At 45.5% G+C, this 23,648-nt stretch overlaps 1 protein-coding gene across 4 annotated transcripts in view; it reads left to right on the top strand.

The window, feature by feature from the left end:
* The window catches only part of HTR4 (5-hydroxytryptamine receptor 4), a 142,036-nt gene that overhangs the window by 16,630 nt on the left and 101,758 nt on the right, over positions 1-23,648 (top strand). For 3 of the 4 annotated variants that reach the window (XM_055811489.1, XM_055811490.1, XM_055811487.1), the window contains exon 2: positions 10,945-11,098. The exons of the other annotated variant lie outside the window; for it this stretch is intronic. The gene's annotated coding sequence lies outside the window, so the exon portion shown is untranslated. The remainder of the gene's footprint in view (positions 1-10,944; positions 11,099-23,648) is intronic. 4 annotated transcript variants of the gene reach the window in all.

The following is a 23,648-nucleotide window of genomic DNA, read 5'->3' as shown; positions in this document are numbered from 1 at the left end:
CAGAGGAATGTGATGTGTCAGGCGGGGGAAGGAGTCCTTTCAGCACTCTTTTCAGGTTTGAAAATTGCACTTCAGGAAAGGTACAGGAGACATCAGGGAGGGCTGTTGGAAGCCAGCAGGAGAGAAGACCAGAGCTGGGGCAGGCTGGGCTCTGTCAGTGGCAGCGTGGCCGGCAGCAGGTTCGTGGTACTGCTTTTCAGGTGGAGGAGCCTCTGCAGAAAGAAGAGTAATAAGGGTCTGTTGGGGGTAGGGAAAGAAGTCACAGCAGTGAAACGCAGAAAGAAAGATTTAGGATAGACCCTAGAATAATCCCTACATGTACTCCCCCTGGGAGACTGCATAAGGAGAACGTGGGATCTCCATCCCTAAATGTCATCTACAGCAGGTTAAAATATAGTCGGGTCTGATTAAACAGTTCATTAGGGTCTTTCTCAGCCCTTTTGCTCCATCTGATTTTTCTCTCCATGGCCTAAGAATCTGTTTTACAGTCTGTCTGAAAAGAAATATGGAGCAGAAACAACTACATGACAGACCTAGCAGATTTTCTTGGGAGTGGTTGTTTTTTTCGAGTGACAAATGGAAACTTCTTGTGGGAAAAGCATGTTTCCAGTGTAATCTGTTTTTCTGTGAAAAGGCCAAGATCACAAAGAAAACTCATGGGGAAAAACTGTTTATTTACCAGATCTGCTGACTTGATAGTGGTCAGCGATTGTATTGGATCTGCTAAGTTGGTGCTGACGAAAGATTTTGCTGCTGTTTTCCATTAGGATATTCTTCCTTCGGATCAAAAGCGTGGTTAAATATAATAAACCTAGGATACAGATAACAGGGGAGGAGATTGTCTGAGTTCAGTGTTTCCTGCTTCCCTGTACAGAGGCACTTTACGCTTGTTGCCACAGGTGTTTTTAAAGGGTATGTTGTAACCATAGGTACTCCTGCCCTCTTCCTCAGTGCATCCAGGATGCGTATCCACATACTTCTCGGTGCTTATTCACACACGTTTCCTAGCAGCTTCCCCCTCCCTGTGAACCCAGACCTACCGGGGAGGCCAAGGGAACAAAGACAGACCTAGTGCACAACAAGGGTTAATCTTATTTATGCTACTTTTTTTTTCAAGGTGGGCTTTGGCAAAGCCATTCGTCATTCTGCCTGCAGCTGGCTCCTGTCCCAGGGCAGGGGGACATTCTGCCCAGATGCTGGCTCCCTTGAGCAGGTGGCTGGGGAGGGCTGGGGGCTGCGGGAGCTGCATTGCACGTGAGGCTGGTGGAGGGAAAAGCTGGGGAGAAGAGCCTGGGCACTATTTGTTCAGCCAAGATAAATGCTATGATAATTTACTTTCCACTTCTCTCTCTCCCTGTAAGATGGATTTTTTTTTTTTTCTAACGTTCACCATCATTCACTAGATAGGGGGCTTTTATAAGAACACATCTCTAATTTCTATCATTAGCAACATATGTGCAGATGCAAGGTTTTGGGTAGTCACCAATCACACCACTTACTGCTTATTGTAATGTCCCAACACTTCCCCTCCTCCCTCACCATCCCAAAGCAATTAGCAGGAAATTCAGCTGCTGCCTGAATGGACACATTTTCAGCAATCTTACTTAATTCTTTATTTACTGTAAAATAAGCAGGAAAAAAAATTGCAAAATCAGTTCCTCTTCCGAGAATGGATTAGTTTTCTTTCATCACATCTCAGACTCTCTCTGCCCTGCCCTTTCCCCATGTATCCCAATTTCTGATGAGCTATGATGAAAAGCAGGCAGGAAAACATTTGATTGTTGCCCATGAATTCCTCGAGTGAACACGTTTCGGAGGTAACTGGTGTGATAAGAGCCGAGCTATTCTCAATCAGCACTTGGAGCTGATAGCCTCCCTTCCTGCGTTAGCAGTGCCTTGTACTAAGTGAGCTGAAACTTCTGGATCATTCATAGCAAGACCTGATGTAATTTCATGCCGACAAAGAGAAAATGAAATGCCTGATCTATTATTTTTATTAAGGAAGGTTTTTAGCAGTGGGAATGGGGTATGGTGAAACAGCAGAGGGACTGGCTGATGGAGGGGGAAGCAGCAGATTGATGGAGAGAGAGAAGCAAGCTGGTGTCTGCTGTATTGACTGATATCTCCCTCTTTAAACAGAGCCTTGAACATCACTGCTTCAGGAGTAAAGTACTCCCTAGTGTGAGCACAGACATCAAAACCTGGCCTCACAGAAAAGGGATCTCAGAGGTTTCCTTTTGATGCTCCGCACAGTCAAACAAACAGCTCACAGGTCTGTGCAGTCACGGAGGTACACCTGTGGGAGCTCCTTCCCCTGCTTTCAGAAAACAAGGAGGGGATGGGGAGGAAGATGTCTGTGTTGCTGAAAAGCTTTAAGTCAGCTCTGAAAGACTCAGAGGGCTCTCCCCTTGCCAGCTTTCAGCCTTCCCTCCTTCCCCTCCTGCCTTCCCTCCTCAGGTGGAGCCCAGGCTGGAGAAGGAGGAGGAGGCAGAGGTGGAGGAGGATCGGGGCTGCGCCAGAGCAGGGCTGCAGGCTGGCACCAAGGACTTCCCAAGGGCTTCTGGGGAAAACTGGGGCCATGCTTGTAATCCAGAAAGGCACCTCTGGCTGTCTCTGCTGAAGAGATGAGAGCATCCACTCAAAATGTCTTCTCAGAGGTATATAGACATTTAAAGGAAAACATAAAAGTGTTTTGCATTGCCTGGGGCGCAGCCCACCAGTGCTTCAGCCCATAACTAGGTCTTCTTCACCTCCTTCCCCCTTTCCTTTCTCCATTTAGATTTGCCTTTAGACATGCAGAAGGCTAGGTCCTTATTCCCAAGGCGGGTGAAGGGGAGAAGAGTTGTTTTTCTGAACAAAATATGCCATTTGGAGTTAAGCAGCTCTGGTTTATCCTCCCAGTGCTGTCTCAGCCTCCGTCTCTGAAACATGTATGCCCCTGACCACCCTTCTCCTGGCTGTTCGGCCAGTCCGGCAGAGAGCTCTGAACTGTACAGACAGCTAGGGCTTGCTGTTACCGCTTAGAGCTGTCTAAAACCCTTCCAAAAGAAGCTCTTCTGGTATCACTGGTTGAACAGGGTTGTCTGGGCTAGAGCTTTGTCTTTGTTCTGACCTGTGTCCCAGGTCCAGGCAGGACCTCCCAAGAAGCGTGTTATTGCCCACATGTTCCTAACCCTCCACCACATCAACAGTTTGTATTCTTTTAATTGGAGTAGCTCAGAGAACGGTATGAAAAGAGACATAAATGGGGTAAAAAAAGACACCCCGCAATGTTAAAGCTCAGACCATTCATGCCTTTGAAAACCTTGAGTCTGCGGCTGTAAAACAGCCATATCACCATATTGCTGGATAACTTACCTGCGTAGGAATGCTTTATGGGACTTAAATGTCTCGTGTTCCCCGTGTAAAGACTGGGGAAGTAATTACCTAAAGCTTGTTACCTGTGCGGCTTTTGCATGTGACTAAGAGCCGCATGTACCTCCAGAGAGGGTGCAGAAGTGAAACTGGTTTGGGGAAGTTAGTTCCAATGCTGCCAACGCATTTGGGATCTCCAAGGTCAAGGGTAGGAAGCATGCAGGCTAAGGTTTGAAATCCCAATGAGACACGTGCACGGATTGTGATATTCATAAATTCACAGTCCATGTGGCTCTTAGTCACATGCAAAAGCCCTACCCTTAAAGCTGCACTGCAAGTGATGTAGTAACCTTCATGAGCCTTTATAGTAAGTTTTAACAAATCCGACAAAAAATGGTTTTGTGCATCAGTGGGGATGCACGTAAGATCTCAGGGAAGTCAGGTGTGCGGGAAGGTTTATTACAGAAGATCCAATCAGTTACGAATCACAGTGTGACCTTCTCTTTCCCTTCCCAGCCTCTGCTGTAGACCATATGCTCTTCAGTCTTTTTTATTATTACTTGTCTTTTATCACAGTTGTTTTAAATCATATTGTGTATGTAGGAGCTTCCTGAGTTAGATGAGAGTAGCGTGATTGTTTGAAGGCAGCTCCATCGTGCCGCAAAGAGCCAGGAGGTGCAGCGCGCTGTGCCCGGGCAGGGGATAGCTGGTGGGCAGGTCAGGGCAGGCAGCGCTTCTGGGTGGGCAAAGGACTAAAGGCTGCACTGGAGAGATGTCCCTAGTGCAGCCGAGGACAACATTCCTGTCTTTTCCTTGTCCTGAAAGTCAGTGGAAAACAATTTTGCTAATACAATAAACTGAAGGATCTGATTCAGTTGGCAGTTACTTAAGGGGGCTGTTATTCATGAGCATCTTCCAAAAATCTGGAAGTTTCATGCATTAGTATGAACTGATTATGTATCTGAAAAAACATTTTGGGAAAGAACAGTATTTATGCATTGTGTAGTTTACCTACATACCTTTACTGTTTTACTATTTATTTATTTTCTGGGGGAAAAAAAAAAAGTTTGAGGCAACCAGCTTAGTTTTTGTTAAACTGTTTTAAGCTCTTAAGTGGCTTGTTAGGATTCATGGATTCTTTTGTCTTTAACCCTTCCATGCTGCTGAGCACAGAGAACAGACACAACCCAACGTGAGAAACTGATGAATGAGAAATGATGAATATAAATGTTAAAGTGAATACATAGTCCATTGTAATCACGTAAACCTTTTGTGATGAATGCATAATATTAACATCCACAACTATGATAAAAGTCAATAAATCGATACCAGCATTCAAAGATCTGTGAGCTACAATTAATTTCTAAGGGATTTACAGAGATGTTACAGCTGGATCGCTTGTGCTGGTAGAAATAATATTTAATTCTAATGAAGGAAATGGAAATAATTGACGTAGTGGGAGAATCAACTCTATAGTTAAGATTTTTATTTTTTTCCCTCCAAACGAGTAATTTCTTGAAAAGGCAAGTTAGGAGCCAGGGAAAAAATGCAGTGTTGCTGGAGCCAAGAGATTTTAGGGTAAAATAAACTCTTAAGCAGAAAAGTTTGTGACAATAAATATATGTGTGTGGAAGGATCTTAAAAGATTGCTGAGAGCAAACATCTTGTGTGCTGCTCAGGGACAGAGGTGATGGGAGAAGATTCCAAAGAAGTATAAATCGGACTTTCCTTGGATCCTTCTGGAGAAAATTACAAGTCTTTTCCTGGGGAGTTTTCCAGGAATGACAAATAGGAAGGAAAAAAAAGACCAAAATGACAAATTATTAGTTTTGAGTGATGGTGAAGGCTCGCTTGGCTTGGAAGTCATTTTTACACATGGTCATTTTGTCTGTTTCCCATTGAGGGACCATAAACTTGTGTCATGACCATATAACAAACCATACGTAACCTCTTTTTTTTGACTTTGTGTTGTAGGGAAGAGATGGCAGTTTTCGAGTTGGTATCTAGTAGTAAGATGTGAGATGAGCAAGAGCATGGTCATGGGAGGACTGTCATCTCCTGCTGCACTTGGCAGATCCTCCATAGAGGATATCTGTTTCTTGACCCTCACTCAAACCGTTCCGTGTGGTCTGGCGTTTTGTATTCTCTAGCAGGGACCAAGCCAACTGGTGGAAGCTGATGGCGGCGTTTCCACCAGCTCGGCTTGGAAGGGAGTGTGGCTTTTCTTGCTGACTTTGCAATGAACAATGTAACCCAAGACAAAACTATTTTTTGAACTTAAACTCTGGGAAACAGCTCGTGAGCCCCAAGAAGGGTCTGGTCACATACTGCAAACGAGCCGTCCAAGGGTGTACCTTAGCACCAGGATTTACCAGCTTTTCAGGTGTTTCTGCACCAGGACACAAAACCAGAACAGCAGGAGAGATTCAGCAAGCTTTTTAGCTATGAAATATGCAACTAAACCATATTCGATAATCTATGCTTGAAGGAATTGTTAATGAAGGCAATCTCCTTGAGGCTTTTCATCCAGTCTCATCTCTTCCAAATGCAGTGCGATTCCTTGCGCTGCGGCACAGCATCACCGCTGAGAGCCCATTAGCCCCCTTTACACATGCTGTTGTGAGGAAGCCCCTTCCACACTTTTGGGTTTCTCCATCTGTGAGTTTTGGCAGGTCTTTAGGGTGCAGGAAGCTCAGGACACTGCCAAGTGCTTGTGAACTGAATTTGTCATGCTGCCACTCACACGCGTGTCCACCAGGGTCCCGGTGTGTAGGAATGCATGTGTGGAAGCACACACACGATGCTGCTCTGAACTGAGACCACCAAGTACAGCTGGTGTAGGCTGCTGAGGCACTCTCCTGGTAGCAGTGATACTTCTAGCTCCGTGGTCTGCTGCCCTGTTTGGACCCATGGGGAGAGACTTGGTCTTACCTGAAGCTCAGGTGAAGTTCTAACCTGCCATAACTTTTAAGTTCAAGTATTTTCTTCATGTTTTTGTTTCTCATAAGATTTCCCAAGGAACACAAGAAAAGTCATAAGAGGTTTGTACTTTTCTCCCCTCCTGCTTTTGGACAAATACAACTCCATTGCGTAGTGCAGTGATTTACTTTTGCTTAAACGGGAAATAAATCTTAGTTAAAAGCCTGCTATGCAGTTGTTTTAGAGAATCCTCCTCCAAAAAAAAATGTTGCTGTCCAGAGGATAGAAATTAAATTATATTTAATAACAGAAGTTTACTAAGTCTTATAAAACCTTCTTAAAGTTAGGTAAGTGTTAGTAGCCATAACAGATCCAAAGCAGAATTTCACTTGCTCACAGAGTGAATAAATATTTTAACACTTAGAGCCATCAAGAGCTGTGCCAGTATTTAGTTTGTTTATATTCATTTGATCAGATGGCGTTGAATTTGGAAAGTCTTTGCTCGGTGCAGCAGGGTAAGCTGTGGCCACAGGGTGTGAGCTGTGTGGCGATCAGACGGAAACCCAGCATTATAAATTCCAGTTGTACGGTGTAAAAAGGTGCTGGGAGTTTATTCTGGCATCCCATGCTCTAATACTGGTAGCAATTTAACACAGAGATTTACTGCCACACCACCTCTGCATTGCAGGAGAGAAAGGTTCTGATCATCTGTTATTTTGGGTCAGTGACAGACCTATGTGCAACCTTCCAAGTTTATAGTTTTGGGGGACAAAAACTACCTTCAAGCTTCAAGTATCTGCCAGTTGGCTCAGTGGAAGTGAAGCTCTGGGCAGGTGAGCCACACCAGGGAGCATCTTTTGTGGTGTGTCTGGAAGCCAGCTGATGTATCTGGTGTATCTGGCCAGCTCAGCTGATGGAGGAGCTTGGGCAGCTGAGCTGATGGAGCAGCCTTGGGCAGCGAGAGCCAGGAGGGCTCCGGGCAGGCAGCCGGTGGCTCCCAGAGCAGCGGGCACACAGAGCCAGCCCAGGCGGCGTGTGCCAGGCTCCTCGGCATGGCCCCGCTGCCACACGCCAGCCCTGGCATGGGGACCGCATCTGAACTGCCCAGGAGCCAGATGTTATACGTAGCTGAGCTAGAGGGTGTTAATAAAACTGTGCTGCAACCATGGCATCCTCTTTTCCACGGTTGATTATCTTAATCAGAAGACAGTAAGGCCCAGCAGGTGACTTAAAGGCACTCAGAATCTGCAGTCCTGTTTCATACACTTCAAAGGAGAGGATGTTACCTGTTAGCAATGCAGGTGTTGTGCAGGCTCAACGTGCTAAAAAGCTGATTTTGAATCCCAGCTCTACTAGTAGTTCGATTTTGTAGTCCTGGTCGTGGCCTTTAACCTCCCTGTGTCTGGGTTTCCCATGGTCTACATGAACACAGTACTGTTAACTTCCTTCTCTTGCTAAGTGTGTGGAGCAGTTCCTGTCTGTAATCCTGAAATTTATTTAAAATCATCGTTATGACGGTCATTACACTTTGTGTGGTGCTGGAGATGGGAGAGGGTGTTATCTCTTCTTCCCACTTAGACTAGAAAACCTCAGTTATGAGACAGGCAGGATGAGGAGGACAGGCTGGAGAGGAGCTGTACCTGGTTTGCCTCTGCAGCTCTTTGAGAGATCTTTGCTTTTGTTTATACTTTTGAAGCTATTCTTACTTTTCCTCATTTCTTTTAAACACTGTGATTTCCTCTCAGATAATTTATCCAGACAGGTGAAAAAAACATTTCAGCCATTGCGGGGAGGGCTGGTGTAGGTTGGCACCAGGGCAGTCGGGCATGAGATGTGTGTGGTCCCAAAGCTGCCTCACTCTACTAAGCCTGAAAAAACCTGGGAGGGTGGTCTTGAGTGAGCACTTCCAAAAGCTTCAAGGCTGGAGTGATGTAAACCCATGGGCTTGAAGCATCATCAGAGCTAACAGAGGCAAGTTAGTGCTTAGCTGTGTGGGTGGCAAAGCAGTCGTGGGTGAGACGTGGGGAGCTGGAGGTGCAGCTGGGGTAGGTGCTGTGCCAGGTCATGCCCAGATGGATGTCCTGGAGCAAACAGAGCACACGCAGAGCAGCTCAGCACGCACCCAGGGCAGCTGAACGTGCACAGCCAGAGCAGCACCTGCATGTGCTTCTCTTGCACTGACATTGCTGGGTTTTTCATGCTATAAATAAGGCTTCTCCTTGCAGACAGGTCCATAACTTTCCTGTCTTCTACATTATACAAAACAAGGAAATAACGTTTTTAAAATTCACTTTATAATAACGCTTGTTTAAGCTCTCTGTGTTTAAGCTGACTGAAGGTCGAATGAATGTTGCTAACAATGCAGTCATTTCAGATGGTAGGTGATGCTCCCCAGATGCCCATCTGCAGACAAGCTCACAGAATCACAGGAATGAGTTATCTCCAGGATAACAAGGGATACCTCTGGGAAGAAAACTCTTCTCCAAATGGAAAAGCAAAAAGCTTTTGTACTGAGCATAAAGAGGCTTATCCTGGCACCTCTGGGGCTTGCAGACAGACGCACACTGACCACCTCCTGGGCAGCAGCTGCAACATATTGCCAACAGGTCCCCACTGAACCGAGCACACCTCCACCTTGGCAGGACCGGGGGAGCTCCAGTCCCTGTACTGGTGACATTGCAGCACAGAGCATGGGGCATCTCACACTCAGTGGTGGCTTTCATGACCTGTACCTCCTATGCCACGACTGTGTGAAGGAAGCTTGGTCTGTACAGGACCTGGACAGGAGCTGGCAGGAAATTTTGGGTCAGCCACTGCCAAGTTTTGAATAAGAATCACGTGTGAGAAGGATTTGTGTCTGCTGCCAGATCACCTCTGAGGGCTAGCAGCACTTAGGTCCCCCGCAGGGAGAGATGCCTTCTCTGTGCCCAGTGCGGTGTTGGTGGGCTCGGGTGCCCCGCAGCCTCCTCCATGTACACCCCGCTGGTAACTCCCCATGACAAAAACCCAGAGGCCAAAATCAGATCCCTCAGTTCTGCTCCACACAAGCAGCATAATGTGATTAAAGAGTGGCAGCTGTTGTGGGAGCTCTAAGATTAAGGTCCCTGCCTGGGCCATGGAAGTGATGGAGGAATTGCAGGTTGCCCCAAGAGCCCTTCTCAGGCCTGATGGATTCACTGTCTGCCCTGTTTGGTTTCTGGTGCTTCAAGGATGCCAAGGCTGCATTGAACACTGTGCCATCTCTGACAGGTGTTGAATCAAATGGTTAAAAAAGATGGAAGGGGAAATAGGTACTGAATCCACAAATTACTTCCCTAAGGGTGCAGGAGAACGATCAGATACATATGTTGTGGATAAACCTGTCCTTGTAATAGCAGGTGATGGAGGGAGGAGAGCTTCTGAAGGAACTGCCCAGCTGGTGACTTAGCCACCTTTTGCCAGCAGCACTTCTTGGCCGTGCATGAGAAAGATGCACATGCAAACCCCCCATTTTCATTCTTTCCCTGTGGCTCTTGCTCTGGTGTCCCAACTCTGCTCACACCCATGTCCTAAAGAAGTCCTGGCAGGGACTTCAGATTTCCCATTGCCATCATGTGAACCAAGCCCCCGTTGACTTTCCCTTCCAGCCCTGGGCAACACGTCTGGGGAGTGTGGACAGAAATGCCTCTCAAGCAGTTACCGATTTAGTTTCAACAACAGTAAAATTTCATATCCAGGCTATGTTGTGGACCCTTAAATAATTCAGCTTTGGATGAAGAGGTCTGGTAGACACACCTGGAACTTATTTCCCAACAAGAACATTTATTTTTGGTTGGTTTAGCACTTGGCAGCTTCTTAGGACAAGTAGATTTTTCATCTTTACTTTATGATGGACTGTGTAAGTATGAGTAAAAGTTGGTTGTTTCACTTGCAGTGAAGAAAATAAAATTTATAAAAAGATCTTTTGGCAAACACCCACATTGGAGTTTTTAAAAGCAGTCTCAAAATACTAAACTGCATCTGTAGGCTGCAGCTACTCCTCCACCACCGTGTATCCTTGTACTCCATAAAGGGAGTACAAATTGACAGGAAATCACAATAGCAACTTTTAAAGCCTTTTTTTTTGTGTTTTTAGAAATAGCTGCATAATTTGCAGAGCAGTGCTGTGTTGTCCCCATGTATTGCCATACTGGCAGTACTGCCATGGATGTGCCTGGAGGCAACAAGGAGGAAAGTATAGGCTGGAGCATCCTACAGATGTGCTGGGCAAAGTGTGAATTCCCCTCCGCCTCTTCTTAAAGGAAATGTGCCCATTTTGGCTTTCCTGTTTCTATGGTGCAATTCATAGTCAGCAGTTGTTCAGATCTGGTCACACACAGACCCCAGCTGGTGCGTATTCAATACAAGGGTTTAGCATGAGTACTGAGACCATGAAAGAATGAAGCTTGAACAGTTGGGTGAAAGTAAGGGAATGTCAGTGAAAAATAACAAAAGATAGCTTGTAAATTCAGAAGACTTACAACCTCCAAGGCCAGCAGAAGCTCTTTCCTTACATCAGATTTCTTCCCCCAGATGAATCCACAAAGGACAAGTACATCATATTTTTCGGAGACAAAAGCTGAGAAATTTGAGGTCTTTCTTAAGCTGGTTTATCTGGTTGTGACCAAACCTTTTTCTTGTTTTAAACTACAGAATTTCAAAACAAAGACCTTCATTGATGCTGCTTGTGCCCTGATGCCAAACTCTTCCCAGTATCACAGAACATCCCATCCATACATCCTTGCAGTCTGAGCATGTTGCAACCTCCAGACTGATTTAGCACAGAAGGAACACACCATGAGTCCAGGTGAGCTCAAGAATAAGGAGTATCTCATTCCCAATAACTATGGAGGGTATGTGTTTGAATACCTATGTTATCCTGGATAATTTTAGATGTAGATCAATTTTAGATTAAGAAATATGAATGATAAACTTTGCTGACAACATGCAGATTCTTTCCTATACTTATTTTCCATTTGTGGACCATTCATTGCAACTTTTTGGTTTCTGATATTGCAGCTATTTTTGCTAAGTTTCATGGGACATACTAGTTGCATACTGTTGATTCCTTCACCCAGTTGCATTATCTTAGTGACTAAACCAGGTTTTCATTGCTAGTCCTTGCCATTGCAAATCCAGAATTTATTTTTAAGTAGTGCACAATACTCAGTCCCTCTGAGCTTTCTTACAGATTAATTTTCTAGAATATTTACAGTGGTGATGTAACTGCCAGAAAACCAGCGATTCTTTGTACCTGGGAATAAAAAATGGAAATTTCAAATCTACTCATGAACAACATGAGAATTGCAAAATGCTTTCAAACTGTTTTTTAGAAGTTTCTTTTTGAAAATTTCAAAATGAAATGGAGTGTGGCAGTCATCCCTGCTTGGGCGATGAGGAGGTGGGAGATTGGGCATTGAGAAGCGGTGGCCAAGTGGAGACAGGGTTTTAAGGACTCCTGGCAGTGGTAGCTTTGGACTGTCTCTCCACAGGAGACAGTCTGGAAAGGCTTCAGTCCTTCAATCTGAGCAGGTCACCAGGGAAAGTGGCTGGAAGGCATGCAGGCCTGGACCTGCCAGCTGGATTTGATCAACAGTCTTCCCAAAATGCATATGTGGGATGCAGCATCTGGTGTTTGATGATACTGGTGCATTGCCTTGAAAACATCATGTTCAGAACCCCCTAACCTGCTCCCAGACCTCCAGGGCACGTGGGACCCTCGGCACCTCCCTCGCAGCCATGTCAGTCCATGCTTCCAGCTCCGAGGACCTCAGCCTGAGCTGGTGGTTTGTTGGCCAAGGTGGTGGCTGTCACCTTTGCTCAGCACTCTTGTCCATCATGACTACTCACGTGTGAGGCAAGGCTCCCCACCCGCTGGGTCCGACTGGAGCAGCTGGTGTCACTGGGGACTGTTTACACCTTCCAGTCGAGGCTGAATGGGAAATCCGTTCAGTAAACACTACCAGGGGAGAGTGGATATTATTTATTTAGTGTGATAATGTAACAGCAGTGGGTTAGTCAAACAGTAATTAGCAACAGGTCATGCTATAATTAGAGAGTCTGTTGCAGTTGGCTACCCCTTACTGAATGCCACTAGTAAGTCATCAAGTGTCTGGGGTAAGGGATTAGTTTGGGAAGCGAGTGCTTTCAGGCACAGTTAGGACTGTTTAGGAACATGCAGTTCTTTTTATTTCCCTCCTTTTATCCTGGCAATTAATGTAACAGAAGGCTCTGAAGTGGCACTTGCTTTTCTCTTAGTTGTGAGAAATCCTGAACAAAAGCTCCAAACAGTTCTCTTGAGTGATTAAATCTCATTTGAATGAGCTTGAAGTCTCAGGGGGTACAAAGGAGTAATTCTTTTCTCTGCTCTTACAGAAGGGGGGAAATGAAAGTTCTGCTTCTCAAGCACAGGTTTATATTTTATATATTTTTTTTTTTCCTTCTTGCTGTTCTAAGAATCAAATTTCCACAATTCTATTGTCTGAACATCAGAAGTTTCTCTTGCTTAGACAGGCAGTGAGATTCTGGCATCTCATATGTGAAAGGAAAAAAAATACCTCAATCAGTTATCTGCATTCTGTTTTTTTGCTGAATCTTTTTTCCACTGAATGATTTGCTGTGTTTAAAGAATGAAAGACTGAAAGACTGAAATCAGTGACTAGAGATGGAAGGTAACTACTAGGTAAATGCCATGCACATCAGTCTGGATACATTACTCAATCTTCACACCTTTGGATGCTCCTGCAATGCCTTTACATTGCAATTTCATCTTTACAGTCATAGCTTTCCCCTCCATTAGCCTGACTGTCTGGAGAGACACCCATTTCTTCTCTCTGTTCAGCAGATTCACTCACAGATTTTGCTTTGCCATTATCTGCAGAGATTTGCCTCCCAACAGGAGTGTGTTTTGTTGTGCTGCGCTGTTTGACTGCAGCAGTCGTAATCAGTGCAAGTCAAAGATATGCATCTTCTTGCTTGTCTGAATTTGCTTGGTTTCACCTTTCAGCCCCCAGAATGTCTTCTGCCACCAGGATTGTCCTGTTACTAGTGACCTGTTTCTTGAGTATGTCCTTGCAGGACATACTCAAGTCCTTCTTCAGCCTCTGCTGGGATAAATTAGATTCCTCTCCAGAAGCATCCTATGGTCAAAACATCTCTTCATGTTCTTTTATAAGGTTCATGGCTTTTCCCCTATGTGTTTCTGGCTATCCAACATGTCAACATCAGCATGGAGAAAGGTAGCATAGCAGCCTCATACCTGCTTTCTCATTTCAAGATTCTTCTGAGAACAATGTTAGCCACAACAAATGGCAGTAGGGACTTGCACTGAGCTGACGATGAGCAGGGACCTCATTTCCTTTTCACAGTCATCTGTTTCCAAGGCCAAATTGTCCCTGTCCTGTAAATACTGCCTTTATTTTGGCTTCCAAACATCTTGCCTTGCCTTGGCTATACTCAGTTACATATTGTTTTCTTGTAAGATGTATACAAGCAATTCACATTGCTCTGTATAGTGTCTGCCTGTTAAATTTATCAGAATCACAGACTGACAGACTGGTTGGGGTTGGAAGGGACCTCTGGAGATCATCCAGTCCAACCCTCTGCTCAAGCAGGGTCACCTAGGGCAGGCTGCACAGGGTCTCGTCCAGGTGGGTTTTGAATGTCCCCAGAGAAGACGACCCCACAGCCTCCCTGGGCAGCCTGTTCCTGTGCTCTGTCACCCTCAAGGTAAAGAAGTTCTTCCTCATATTCAGGTGAAACATGTTGTGTTTCAGTTTGTGCCCATTGCCCCTGGTCCTGTCACTGGGCACCACTGAAAAGAGCCTGGCCCCGTCCTCCTGGCACTCGCCCTTGAGATATTTGTAGCCCTTGGTAAGATCCCCTCTCAGTCTGCTCTTCTCCAGGCTACGCAGGCCCAGCTCTCCCAGCCTTTCCCCACAAGGGAAATCCCACTGATCTTGGTCACCAGCAAACTCTTAAGTGATGATTTCAAGGGATTTTTCCTTGTCATGGGTAAAAAACTGAGTAGCAGAAAACTTATAACAGATTCCCAGAAGACCATGCTAAAACCAGAATTGCTGGGCAGCATTTCCATTTTCGCATGTATGTTGAGACCTCTCGCTATACTGGGTTTAATTCTGCTCAGGGGTCCTGTGTGGAGTCGATACTGTCGTTGCTTCCTTATCAAGACCACATGTAATGCCAAAATCAAATGCTTTTCTCAGAGAATACAGCAACTTATTACAGCAGTATTGTTGCTGATTATCACTGAAAATACCGAGATGGCAAATTTATTCCCCTCTGGTCCACAGTGATTTGCCAAATTCTGTCTAGAGCTTAACGATGGTGATGGTGGGGTTGTGTGTTTACGGGTAAGAACCAGGCGGAGGGCCAGCAAGGCAGGTGAGGCAGTGGCAGTCTGATACAGACCGCCCAGCCAGGGTGAAGAGGTGGGCGAAATATTCTAGAAGCAGCTGGGAGAAGTCTCACAGTTGCCAGCCCTTGTTCTTGCAGGAGACTTCAACTTGCCAGATGTCTCTGGAACTACAGCACAGCAGAGAGGGAACAGTCCGGGGGTTCCCGGAGCATGTGGAAGAGAACTGCCTGACACGGCTGGCGGGGGAGCCAGCCAGGGACGGCACCTGCTGGAGCTGCTGTTTGTGAGGGGAGAAGGGCTGGGGGGTGATGTGATGGCTGGAGGCCACCTCGGGCGCAGCGATCACAAAATGATGGAGTTTTCCATTCTCGGAGAAGGAGGGAGGTCAGCAGAACTGCCCCCTTGGACTTGTGGAGGGCAGACTGGGCTGTTGAGGAGCCTGGCTGACAGGGTCCCTGGGCAGGCAGCCCTGAAGGGCCAAGGGCTCCGGCAAGGCTGGCCAGTCTTCAAGCAGGAGGTCTTCAAGGTGCAGGAGCAGGCTGTCCCCGTGTGCCGACAGATGAGCTGGCGGGGAAGACCAGCCTGGCTGAGCAGAGAGCTTGGGCTGGAACTCAGGGAGAAAAGGAGTTGATGTCCTTTGGAAGAGGGGGCAGGGAACTCTGGACTTGGCAGTGCTGGGTTAACAGTTGGACTCGATGATCTTAAAAGTCTTTTCCAACCTAAATGATTCTATGATTCTTAATTCTATTCTCCATCTTTAATTCTTGATGAATTGCATTCTTTATGATCCATTTTATTATCATGCTGGATAGAGATTGCTAGAGCAATCCTGGATTGATAGGCTTATAATTACCTAGATTATCCACCTTATTCTTTCAAAATACTGGTACATTTTTTTTGTTAACTGTGATTGTCCAAGTTTACTAGAAATCAAGATCAACCATGTGTAAGGTTCCTTATAGCTCTCTTGAAGGTCTTTCTAAAGAAAAATATATCATTATCTGGACTTGCTAATTTTGAAGTGTCTAACATTAGTAATTGCTGTTTAACATTTTGTTTAATATGTGCAGGGATGGAAAAGTTCATCAACACATATTATGGCTCCTAAAAATATGACAGAAGTATTTACTGGTGGTGTCTGCTTTTCCTGAATCATGGTCAACAACTCCACTGTTTTCCAGCTGATCAACCTAATTTTTTATATTTCTTTTCATTGCAAAATGCTCAATTCAACCTCTTCTGCAGCTTACAGATTTGTCTACAACTGTTACTGCTTTCTGACCATTCTCCAGGTTTTTACTTTATATCCACAGCTACCAGATTCCCTTTTCTTCTCGTTACAGTGTTTTGTGTATTTTTTTGTCAGCTGTGACATCTGACCCGTGCCTCCCTACGGGGCTGTTGGCACAGAGGCTTCTCTGTGCTGCAGGTCTGTGACCTAGTGGTTATCGCTCTTTTCTGTTTACACCCTTCCTTCTGTTTTAACTCACTGTTTTCAGGGGTGTTAAAAACATTACTGTCTAAACTTTTTAATGCACATCTGTCTTTTCATATATTCCTGCTTTGTTTTTTTTTCCTGTTGGTTTCTCAGAAACATAGAGAACTGCTGTGATCACCATTTCTTAATCCACTAAACATTTCCTCTTGGTGCAGCACCATGACATCCCACATAGAAGCCTTGGCCAAATGTACTCACGCTCATCCTGTCTTCTACATGATGCATCAAGATGAGGGAATAACCCACAGAGCTCTGTGGAGCTGATGCCTGGTCCAGGGTATGAAGCAGAAGATGCTGCTTCAGCACATCTCATCCTCAGTGGGATGCACATCCAAGAGTCCTTCCAGTATCACCAGAAATGAGGGGTGAAGCCTTCTACATTGAAGTCCTGCCAGATTTTAAGTCCCTTCCTTCCTTTGGAGAGCTGCTGATTCCCTGCAGAGCTAAAGCAAGCAGGGGTGTTAGGAAGCCTGCACTTCACTAGCAATGCAAAGCAGGATGCCATTATCGTGCCTCCCTCACGAGGGAAGCAATGGCAAAGGGTACATCACAGACGACCTGACAGAAACCAGCCTGAGGACATTTTTCAAGGATTAATAGCCTGAGATGTGCAGAACTTGAAAAATGCACTTGTTCAAAGTATGTGCGCTGGTAGAAATAACTGTTCTCTGAAACTACTGAAAATGAGCCACATGACATCTCATAGCTGCCAGGTGTCTGATATCAGACACAATTAGTGTCTGGACAGCTTGTTTTACCTGAAGAGTCTGGCTGATGAGAACTCACAGCCCACCTAAAGCATGTCCTGTCACTCTTACTTTGGAAATAACCTTTTGAAAGCAGTTTATCCTCCGAGCTCATTTATCCTTTTCTCTCTTCCCATCAGGAGTGCCATCAGGCTTTCAGCTTTAGCCCACCAAAAAACAATCTCCAGAACCAACTCTTACATTCTCACATCCTCAAGTTTATTTTGGTTTCTTCACTTCTAATAACCTGAGAAGGATTCAGTAATTTAATTTAAAAGAAGTTGAAAACATCAGCAGCATCTTGGAAGGTACTGAGCTCAGCATAGCTAGGCAGGGAAAGACCCAACTTCTGCTCAATCCCTACCAGCACAGCTCTTGGCCCTGACTTACAAATATCTGCTCTGTGGTGGGATCACCTGTGGCTCCCACCTGGGATGATGAGTGGTAAAAGCCTGCAGCTGGTGCACAGGCTCTTGTTTGAGTCCCCTTGGCCCAGACTGCTGCTAGCAGTGCATGGGGGGTAGCACAACTGCCAGCCCAGCCTGGTTAGATACTGACCCCATGGTGACTGTTTTAACTTCTTTCTCTCAAGAAAATTTGCATACTCCAGTTGTTCCTCTCTGACCACCACCAGAGAAGGTTGCGGTTTTATTGCTGCAGTATGTAAGTACCTACAATCATCTCAAAGTAATTCTGTTACTGCTATCAAGTATTTGGAGCAAGCTCTTCTGTAGGTAGCATCAGAGCCGGTGTGCTGAGGAGGTATTATAGCATGTTCCCTCTTGCATCATCTCTGTCTTTTAGAAAAGGAATTAATTAATTAACCTTTTGACTTTCCCTGATGGTATCAGCTTCTTAAACAGAAAAGATGGTGGCTGTGCACTTTATATGTTTTGTACAGATTTGGAGAATCACGTGGCCTCTTGGGGACTGTGATTATTTTAGCGTGCTGCTCAACTAATTTTTTGAAGGGAGCCGGAGGCAGATCAGGTTTAAGATGAACATACTCAGCCAGTTTTCTCTCCAGAAGCTGTCATCTTTTAATGGAGTGTGAAGAAATGGCAGCAGAGGTATGAGTCAGCTGGGTTGGTTACGTATATCTGTGGCTCAGAGCTCTGGGGATTTTGTCTCTGCTTGATTTTCTAAGATGTCCCATGAGGCCATGGCATTTCCACCCCAGCGCAGGGGCAGCAGAAACCTCCTGGCTCTGCTCTGTCAGTGGTAATCAAGAAAGTTGATGAGAAAGTGTGAATGTGGTGCAATGAGTTAAACTGTGTGGGATCAGTGCTGTTGCCCAGAGAGATATGTTGGCAACAGCTTCATGCTTGTGTTGGTTTATTTTTCTTAACCCCCCATGTTTACAGAGTTCTGGGGATTTTATTTGGGCCTTTTTTAGCAAGGGCAGTGCTCAGGTCAGAGCAGGTCTCTTGGCACCCTTGGGCAGGAGTGGGTAAGGTCTGTGCCTGTAGGCTTTCACACCATGGGTTATAAATTTCCATATAAATAAAGACTCTGTGAGATTACTGCTGCAAAGGTGTTCAGACAGATGCACCCCAAAGCTTCCCGTCAATAGTCGGTTCGGTCAGACAGAAGTAACAGGAAAGCTTTAATGCTCGAGATTTAAAGCTTCACCTAAACCCTTTGCCCAGCTGAAATTACAGGGGACATAATTCAGCACAACCCTACGGATTTCTTAATCATAGTTACACAGAAGTAATAACAATGAACAAAGATACCTTGGCCAGGAAATACTCTTGTTTCTGCTGAAGTCCAGGGGTTGCAGAACCATAAACACAGTGACTGGCATGTCTCAGCGCTGGGCTTCAAAGCAGGAGGCTGTTTCCTGCTTGTGTTTCGTAAGCTACAAAAGCACCTTATGGCAGCAATAAAAACAAATCAGGAGGATTTTATTCCAACACAATAAAGTTATAGTAATGCGTGACCTCCAGGTGGGGAGTGCAACGTGTCCACCACACGTGGACCCACGTAGGAAATCAGGCAGGCGTGGAAGGTAGTGCAAAAGACCAGTGACACTTTGGGTCCCTTTTATTGTGCTGTGAATGAATCACGGTGCCCACGGTGTGGTGGCAGCCTCAGAGGGCTCATCTGCAGAGCACGATGAGGAATCTTTCCTGGCTTGCTCATCTGCTTTGACTCATGGTCCCCCTCTGTGGCCTGGGTGACGCAGTGCTACCCTAGTGGTTTTGCAGGCAGGATGGGAATCCAAATGAGGAACAAAACCAGGTGGGAAGGGCTTGCCTGCACAGCTGGCAGAGCAAGGACCAGTACCGCTCTCCCCGTGATGTCTCTGCTCTCACTGCTCTTTTCCTCAGCTGTCTCAAGGTGCCAACTGCCGGCACATGGTCATTAGCAGAGCTCAGAACAGCGCAGCACTGTGTCTTTGTGACAAGATGAATGCCCATAGTAACGTGTGTTTTCCACGGGTCATTTTCTGTTTGCTTTGGAGCAGGGTGGCTTTTTAAACCAGAGCCTGGAGCCTTGGGCTGCTGTAAACCAGAGAATTGCTGTGGAGTGACACGGTCACTGCCCGTCGCTGCTGCGATGTTCTTGCTGGAGTATGAGCTAACCCCTGCCACGAGACCACCAGCACTTATCTCTAAAGTTCTTTTGCAGTAGGAGGGCACCATACTGGCTAGTAGTTTATTAAAGAATTGGTAAAAGCAAGGATCTTGTGTAAAGTGTAGACCTGCTCTTGACTGCAGCGAGCAGCAGGTCGCTGTGTGTGTGGCCATCTGTAGAGGCAGAGCAAGTTAGTGATGGAGCTGGGTGTCCTGTAGCTTGTCCAGGAGCTGTGAGTTACCTTCAGGACCATCACACCATGTCAGAACTGAAGGATTTCTATATTTACTAGCATTTATAGTGTACGTTTCTCTGCTGTGTGAACAGAGTTAAGTTTTTTTGAGTGCAGGCACAGAAAACACAGCTGGTGCCTTTCTGGGGCAGTGGTTTCCATACCCTGGTGTATGCTGGCAGGAGAACAAGAGTAGCTGGAAGGTGTGTTTTCTAGAGAGGGAAAATTTACAGTGAATTATTTGGAAGTTTTATGATACGTGGGTAAGAAGGAAACATGGTAGCCCTGTACAAATCCCCATCAAACACACCTATGGTTTCTAGTCCCTTGTGGTGATGAGGAGCACTAACATTGTGGCTTGTCCTTATAAACACAAACCCATTTGTGAGTGTCATGGGTTTCACGCCCATCTTGTGTTTCTGCCCACACTTCTGATGCACTCGTTGAACTCAACCACCATTCTTGCCTTCATTTGTTGATTGATATCTTTTACTGTATCTTGGTCTTTTTAAGAGGCCCACAGACTCAAGCTGGATGTTTCCCTTGGCTTCCTATGCTGAGGGTTTGATACTGCATTCAAAGACTTGGGAGTGTTTTGGTTACCAACTGATAATAATTGCTGAAGGTGAGAGGAGCAAGTTGTGAAGTGTCATAGTACTACTGTCATAGTAAATAACCCCGCAGGTTTTATAGCTGCTTTCTGTCCTCAGAACTCTTACACAAATGTAGCGTGGTGTAAACAAGGATTTTGTACAAGTGTTTCTGCACTGGGAAAAAAAAAAAGTCACCCTTGAACAGCCCATGGAAACTTGACTGCTGTAAATATTTGGTCCTAGAGAACAAGTAGGCAGAATTGCTTCCACATGCCCTTTCCAAAGGGAACAGCCCTTACATTGTGCTGTCTGTTAGTATTTTTTGGTACTCGAACGTGGGATTTAAACTTTCGTTTTTGGAAGTGCAGAATGCCTTGGTGTAAGATTGACAAGGCACAGAGGTTACAGCTGAGAGGCCATGAGGGCCAGATTGATGTGAAGAGAAGCCTGCCTGTCTGCAAACAGGAGAGCACAAGGTGCTGGCTTCCTCCATGACCTGTGGCCCACCTGCGACTCCTGCATCCCCCGGGAACACGAGCCCATTAAACCCAGTGCTTGTGGTTTGGGTTGTCAAGCCAGAGGCTCTCTGAATTTAAAGAACTGTTTTGAAAAATAACCCTTCAGTGAAAAGACATTTCTTGTGTCTTTTTCTATTTAAAGCGGGACTCCAGTTTCTTCTTCAGGTGATGTGTCATGTCTATCTTTTTATTTTTCTACGTTTAAGTGTTGTGTTTTAACCTGCTGGAATGACATTTGATTAAAATCAGTTCAGCAATCTGTCTCTGCTGACAACTGAGGGACTTCTTATCAGCTTTGTCCTTCGTGGGGAGAAAAGAGACAGCAGTGACAGAGAAGGCAAGAAGTGCTGTGGGAGGAGGCAGTGCCTTCATCACCCTAATGGGCGGTGGAAACGGAGCTATTTCATCTGGGAAAAAACAAGTCTGATCACTGGTATTTCCTACTGCTCAAGTGTTGTCATGGGCAGGATATTCTCTTGCGACACTTGGAGGGTTTTGGACTGCTCTGCAGTGATGAGCAAGAAATTGTCTGTGGGTTGAGGTGGCTGTCACTTCACAGCATTGGTTTAATGCAGCCTGGGAAGATCTTGTCCAGTTAGCCTCTGCTAAAAACTTCTCTTTCTCTGATAATGATGAAGGTGGAGCTATGATAAAAGTCACAACCCGAAATGTGAAATGCGGTGGGAATTGAGCAACAGCTTTTTTTTATTCAATCACAGCTTTAATTTGGCAGATGTTCACTCCAGAAACTGAGGAGCCTCTTGAAATATCAGATTCGGATAGCAGTAGTAGTAGTAGTCTTTATTTATGCTAGAGTGATTCCTCTGGCCTCAATCAGGAATCGCAAATACTGGATGAAAGCTAAATGACTCCCTGTACTTGCAAGAACTTATACTCTGTGTTGTAGAGGACAGCAATTTCTATGGCAAGGCTAAATAGGCTTTCCAAACATCTGAGACATCTTTTTTTATCAGTCCACTGCTCCGTGTTACCCAAAAACAACAGGCGTCTGCAGGATGTCTACGCTGAAGTTGGAGGTTGCATCAGCTCATCATCGCTGCACACCATACCCTGCTCTAAAAAGACAAAGGTGGCCAAGGATGGGGGAAAAGGGCATTTTTTTACCTTATGTTTGTAAAGAGAAGAGTGAAGTTGGAGAACTGCAGTGATAAGTTCAGTTCTTCACAGGGAGCATGAGACACTCAGGAACTGAATTTAGGGTTACCCCTGTCTCCTCTCTGGTGCAGTAGAGCAGAAGGAACATATTCATCTGTATGTAAATACATATTCATCTGTATGTAAAATGAGATGGGCTTTTGAGACTGCTCAGTCCACCCTAGAAGCGGCTTCGTTTAAGATGTCAGAAATGATGAAGCAGCACAGTCCAGCACTGCAGGAAATGGGGGTGTAAGTTTTTCGGAATGACTCAATTCCTCTGTTGTCGTCAGCTCAGCAGTGACAGAAAGTGGAACTAGATGGGCCTTGAGTGGGATGGAAGTGAATTGGTTGAAGAATGTGTCAGTGTCTCAGCTAATCAGTGCCTTGCAAGGAAAATGTCTTGGAAGACTGGCATGGCTATTGCTGTCATCTGGTGGAACATTTTCATCTCTACTGGGCAGACCCAAGGCCATAGAGCAGATGAGCTGATGGTCACTTAAGAGACAGAATTAGTTGTTGGCCACCAGCTAACTTCTTATGGTCTCTGAGAAATGAATTCTTTGTTAATACCTTACAGCCACTGAGTGAAGTTTCCCCGAGACTCCCTACAGCTTTGTTGGGAAGATACATCAGTTTATCCATCTTCTCATTGCATTTTCCCTTTCCTATCCCCCACCACTTTGGAGGTGAGGAGGAGAAGGAGCAGAGGTAGAGGAGCATCTGCTAAGGTGACTCGGTGGTGTGTCAGGTGAAGGAGTGAGGCACAAGCATGCAGCTGATCCCATCTTGACAGATGGATGTCTTCTGACTTCCCCAAATGCCATCAGTGCGGCCTTGCTGAGGCTTATTACTGGATCACCCTTCCCAAGCCGGAGCCAGTCTCCTGTGCAGTGATGACTAAGGTTAGTCATACACACGTGGTATGTCTGTCTTGCTCTTGGTGGCAATGATTACTGGAGAATAAAATGAGTTCTTGTCTCACAAGGAAAGTCTATGGTGCTGTCATGTCAAGCCTGCTGGAGATGCTGGGCGGGTATTTTTTTTGCATTTAAAAATGTTGTGCTTTGCTGAAGTGAAAACACTAACAAGAGTACTGACTTCAGTTAAATTTCACTGGGCAAACAGTTCTTTGCAAAGGCCTTTATTTTTTTGTTCAGTTTGGGTTTCTGTTAGAGAGTTCCATGTTTGATTTGTTGTTGTTGTAATGTAGAAAGCTTCGGTTACTGTAGAGGTCTCCATGATAGCATGATGGTACAGATACTGTGTAACTTCAGTGCGTATTAAAATCACAAAATTCTGCAGGAAAATCAAGCAAACAAGGTGAGCCCAAACTGGAATTTTGATGTACACAATCACTGAAAATTTTTTCTTCCATTTTGCAGGAGTTATCAAAATTAATTTTGTATTGACACCTGAAAGAGTGAAGCAATTTCTCTTCACTGCCTGAATTTAGCCCTTCGTGGTAATCGAAGTCCTTAGGTAGATCACTGTGGTGAGCTTTTCATTGCAGCCCCTGGTACCAAATCTGAAGAGGACACACACAAGAAGGCTCATTTGGGTGCGCACCTGGAGTGCGGAGGCTCAGCCTGACTCTCCAGTCTGGCCAGCGGAGCGGACCTGTCTCTGGGCAGGAGCCCGTGCTAGGAGCCAGGAAC

The sequence above is a fragment of the Falco peregrinus genome, chromosome 8 (genome assembly GCF_023634155.1).
Source record: "Falco peregrinus isolate bFalPer1 chromosome 8, bFalPer1.pri, whole genome shotgun sequence".
Classification (NCBI taxonomy): domain Eukaryota; kingdom Metazoa; phylum Chordata; class Aves; order Falconiformes; family Falconidae; genus Falco; species Falco peregrinus.
Note: the sequence above shows the minus strand (reverse complement) of the source record. Positions and strands in the feature narration are given on the sequence as shown.